Source organism: Mixophyes fleayi, chromosome 10, assembly GCF_038048845.1.
Source record: "Mixophyes fleayi isolate aMixFle1 chromosome 10, aMixFle1.hap1, whole genome shotgun sequence".
NCBI lineage: Eukaryota > Metazoa > Chordata > Amphibia > Anura > Limnodynastidae > Mixophyes > Mixophyes fleayi.
In genome coordinates, this window is record NC_134411.1 from 70576998 (window position 1) to 70582876 (window position 5879).

A 5879-nucleotide genomic window follows, 5' to 3' on the forward strand; every position below is an offset into this window, starting at 1 on the left:
TGACATGCAATAACAATAAAATTGCTGGCAGTAACCCCAATTCTGTATTGAGTTTAACGAAAACATGCACCCATTCACTACTGAATGGGTGCATGTTTTCCACTCTTAGGTTCAACAGGTCACATTCTTTCTCCGTCATTACCTCTAGGTCTGTGCTTGCAGTATTCTTACCATATTCAACCCTTTATTTAAATTTATTTGGCATTTCGCTGCAGGAAGGCCATATATCGTTTCAGTGTGTGCGGAGTCACAATCTTTTGAGACCACGCTATGACTGACAGACAAAAATAAAAAATTACTGCCCAGCCCGTTAGTCGTGCAAAAATCGTTTAAAACATGTACAGTGTGCACGCATGAATGAACTGACTGATTGGAACTTCACTATGTAGGCACAATTGTTGTAGATAACACATTGGTTGGAAACGTCTTTTGTGTGTACCCAGCCTAACTCACCACTTGGTGAAGAATTGTCACAGTCAAGTTGTCTCCAATGCAGAAGCCACAGTGTCTGGGCTATTTACATAAGCTTCTGTGCATTTTGGTCTCTTGAAAAATTGCTGCTGCTTATGTAATGTAGTCAGTAATAGACACTCACTGTAAAATACAAATGAATTCACCAGATTGAAGTTATCTTCCTTATGTTCTGGTAAAACTTTACTTAGGAACTTTCCCTCGGCAGAATGAACAAACTAGGGAGTAAATGTATTAACTAGCGCATTTTGCAATTCAACGATATTCGGCGAGGTGGACAGCTGATTTTAAAACTCCAATGTGTTTAAAAATTAGCTGTCAAACTCACCGAATATCGAGTCATGAGTGAACATTTTAGCCCCCCTTCCCAATATGAAAAGATGAGCCATAAGTGAACACTATAGACCCCCACTTCCCAACTAGCCCAGATGTTAAATCAATAGCAATACACGGACACACACTAATACAGTTCTAATACAAACGGACACACACTAATGTGGACTATTATAACATTGTCAGGAAAATCTCTGGGACAAGATAAAGAAATTACATAAGAGAAAGAAAACAATGGAACTGTAAAAACGGTGAGTTCTGCATGCAGACTTCATAAAACCATTAAAGTTAAAGTCCTAAAATAAAATATATACCTACGCTAATCGTTTGATTTTTACATTAGGCCAATTCCAAGTGAAACAAATAGAGTCCCCTTTCTAAAGACTTAGTAAAACCATAAGTAATAGTATTTTGGAGAAATGAAAACTTAAGCATAGTGGTACTATGATGGACTTTGTAGTGACATTTTTATACCTCCTACTATGCATATTTCCAGCCACACCCACAAACAGACACATATGCACAAAGAGAAAGTGTTGACATGCAGAGACTATCATAGAAAAGATCTTACACGTCTTCCTTTGTGGAGGCCCTAATGATCTCATTCTGGCCCTGCCTCCTAGTAAAAGGGGCGGCACTATCAGGCAGTGGGGTCCTCCGGGGATCTCCCCGGGACCCCTCTGTGCCATTCTGACGCTTGCATACTGGGTGCTATTATAAGTCTCTGTGCTCTGCGTGCGAGTATTTGTTTGTGAGTCCAATGCATACCTCCTAACAGTCTGATTTTGGCAGGACATCACGATTCGTGGGCTGTAAAGCGGTGGGGTTTAATGAAAAATGGGTGGGGTTCTACCCAAATTTGCGAATTTGGGGGTGGGGTTTGGGCAGAATGGGGGGGCAGGATTATTTTGTCTCAATATTGTGATTCTAAATGTTTGGATGTTTGCCCGTGTGTGTTTTTCTGTGTGTCCCATATGAGTGCAGGGGAAAACACAGGATTTGAGGAGGGGGGTTTCCATGGAACACCACCAGTAGGCGTAACCAGCATGCATGGGGTGTGGCTATAATTTTAGACAGTGCTAGGTAGCTCTCCAACTCTTCCAATCTCCCTTTAAATACACAAGCAATGCTGCGTGCACTACTCTTAGGAGCATGCAGCTGCCCCTTCATGAGCAGAGCAGTGTGAAGTGGGACATACCTCCCAACTGTCCCTGTAGTCGGGACAAGGTCCTGACTGAGTAGGTCAGTCCCCAAACCCAGGACTGCCCCACCAGAATCAGGACATTTGACAGACTGTCCTGCTCTCTCCTACCTGCTCTTCCTGCTTTCAATACTTGTTGCTGTTGCTCGTGTCCTAAGCTCAGTTGTGCTTGTCTGGATCCTGGAATGTTGGTTCCCTGTTTGGAAATAGAATAGGTACATGAGATATAGAAATACCAACAATGAGTGAACACAGTAGTCCTCCCTGCCTCTATACAGTCCGACATTAAATCAAAACAACTCATGTTTTATTATTAGTGCCCCTTTCTTGTAACCAGCCCGACTGTAAAATAATTTTATTCACCTTTAATAAAAATACCTATTTCCCCCAAACAACCCCAACATTAAATTAATAGTAATCACATTTATTAATTAAACCTACTTCCTACCGTACATTAAATAACTTGTAACAAATAGCAATCCTTTTTCCAAAACTCTGGCACACATTTAATTAATAGCGCCCAAACCACCCCAACATTAAATTAATCATCCCACCTTACATTAATAAGTCTGTACCAACCTCACTATTAAATTAAATTAAATTGCCCCACCATCACCCCACAAACAAAATAACACCCATTAATTAGCCACTACCTACCTCACACATTACATTGCCACAAGCCCCCTGTGCCATCACACACACTACATTGCCACAAGCCTCCTGTGCCATCAAACTCACACTACATTGCCACTAGCCCCCTGTGCCATCACACACATATTACATTGCCACAAGCCCTCTGTGCCATCCCACACACACTACATTGCCACAGGCCCCTTGTGCCATCACACACGCACTACATTGCCACAAGTCTCCTGTGCCATTACACACACACTACATTGCCACAAGCCCCCTGTGCCATCACACACACACTACATTGCTACAAGCCCCCTGTGCCATCACACACATTACACTGCCACAAGCCCCCTATGCCATCACACACATTACACTGCCACAAGCCAGGGGCGGATCTAGAACTTTATTTTACGGGGGGCGATTTACTCCCAGCCCCTATTTGAAAGCTAAGGCTCACAATCAGAGCAGCCGGGCAGCACACTCTCCCTGCCTGTCTCTGCCATACGGACCTGCACATAGTGTACAGCCGCCGGCAGCAAGCCTCTGCTAGGGGGGGGCGCCACTGCCACAAGCCTCCTGTGCCATCACACACATTACACTGCCACAAGCCCCTTGTGCCATCACACACATTACACTGCCACAAGCCCCCTAGTCAACACACAGACACACAACATTGACATCACCCCCCCCCCCCCCGCTGCCCGCACACACAACACTGACATCAGCCCCCCTCCTGCTGCCCTCACACACAACACTGACATCCCTCACTTACCTTTAGGTGCTCTTCTGCTGCATCGTTTCTCGCTGCTCAGACAGGAAGTGAAGTGAGCACTTCCTGTCTGAGGCCAGTCAGCGACGGGCTGTCTCACGATTAGCTGCCTGTTGCTGCCATTGACCACCAATGACTTGATTGTCACCCCCCCCCCCCTCATGCTCGCGGTTTCCCCCTGCGCTCGCCCCCCCTTCCTCCACCCGCGCCAGGTCGGGAAAAAGAAAAAGAAAAAAAACGTCAGGCACACCAGGTAGGATTTACAGAGACTAGGAACCCCCCCCTCCTGCATGCACACCTGGAGTGTGTATCTGTCTGTGTGTCCCATGTGTGTGTGTGTATGTGTCTGTCTTTCTATCTATGTGTCACAAGTGTGTGTGTGTGACATGGGAGAGGAGGGGGGCATAGAGCCCGAATTTTAGATTATTTTTAACACTATTTAGTAAAGTACAAAGACCTATTAAGTTATATCCCTTGTATTCTATTAAATAGTGTTAAGAAAACATTTAAAATAATTAAGAAAACATTTAAATCAAAATCCCTAAAGCTTTGGGGCCTAGGCAGTTGCATTTACTATACCTCCACTTCTCAATTCACACCTAAACCACCAACATCATCTCTGTACCACCTTAAGCTGAGTACACACTACAGGGTTTTTGTCCAATAATCAGCTCAACCAGCCGACATACGACCGCTCGTTCGAAAGTCAGGTCAGTGTGTTGTGTAGTGACACCAACGATCATGTAGTGTGTATGCACTCATGCTGACGATCTCCATAGTTGGGCTCTTTTCAGCCGATGTTAGCACTGAATGTCAGAGTGAATAAATGTAGAGTGCTGTAGAAGGAATAATTCATTTGTTCGTTCTGAGACAGAATATTTTGTTTCAGAGTCACAGAAGCTAACGAAATTTGTTAGGACATGTGGATAGCTATAATAAGGCGATTTTAATCAGTGTGACAAGTAGTGAATGAATGAATATTGTGCTGTCATTCTCCGGACTAGAGGACCAGACAAAGGACCAGATGAAGAGCACAGATCTGAAGGTAAATTCGTGTCAGTGTGTATGCATGAATCGTCAGACTGATCGGAGCTTCAGTCGTAGGTATAATCGTTTGAGATAGCAAGTCGGTCTGAACAATTTTTCAATGTGTTCCCAGCTTTAGCTGAGTAAAACCCTGAAGCTTAAGGTAACATGTACATCTCTGACTATGGTTAATTTCCAAGCTCAGAATCTTATCACACTTTCAAGTTTGTATACAAACTCTGGGAGCAGAGAAGCCTTTCCTTTGATTCATTGCACTTATTATAATGACTATTTTAGTCATGCTCCCTGTATAGCTTGTGTAGCTATAAACAAATGTACATACATAAAAACAATACTGATTTCTTTGTAGTTTCACATTTCCACACTTTCAAAACAGCAGCTTTAAAGACTTCAAGACTTCAAAGAGACTTATCAGATTACCTGTGCTTATCAGCACTTCTCTGGAAGGCCATTTGAACTCACAATTTCAGGAATATGTTAACAGTCATTTGTAAATGGGAGAGGGATTTTAGAAAATTAAATATAAATATAGGAAATATGATTACATGGTAATATCTGTGAACAGGTATGTTCCATACATAGAAAGAAATACATATCACCAGGCTTAATTAGATGTTATGTGCAACTTTATAAATGTAAAAGATATAATAAAATGTGAATCATATGGCCCCTCACATGAAAACATCATGTATTTACTAGTGTTGGTAACACTATTAAAATTATGTAAACAGGAATGGGGACGTAACCTATTAATTATAGGGAACCCATACCCACTTACGATTGTGCCTAAGGTCTGGAGAGGAGACTTTGCGGCAGAATCTTTTTTACATGGCCTGCTCTATTTACTCACGTTCATTAAAAATGAACACAAGGGGTTAATGCAGTGTTCCCCAATGACCCACCCCCACCCCCACCCAAGCTGCTAGTGAAAGTTACTACTGATTGTCAAAGGCGATCACCAGTGGATAACAAGTCTAACAAGGATGAACATATGGAGCCTGACTAATGTTCGGACATCTATCCTCTTGCCCACGGTATTTTGTGTGACATAGCTCTGCACATGCCCAGAAATGGACATTACTCCATTGAACGCAGCCGAATGCAATTCATGCCTGAAGGAAAATTACACTTACGACTGTCTATGACTTCAGGGTTGGAACAGGGGTGGCAGCCGATTAACGTAGGCCATGTACAGTAAAGGCCTTCCGACGCAGATATGGCCGGAGTGCATGCAGGGGGGGTTTCTGGTTCTCCAGAAACCCCTCCCCTCCGCAAAGAACAGTGTCCCTACATAGCGACACTGTACTATACAGCAGCTGCGGCACTGTAGTACAATACAGCACCGCCGTGGACGCTTCTTTGACAGCGCCGCGGCTGCTGTTCAGTGCAGTCCCGCCGAAATGGAGCAGCACATGCGCAGCAGCT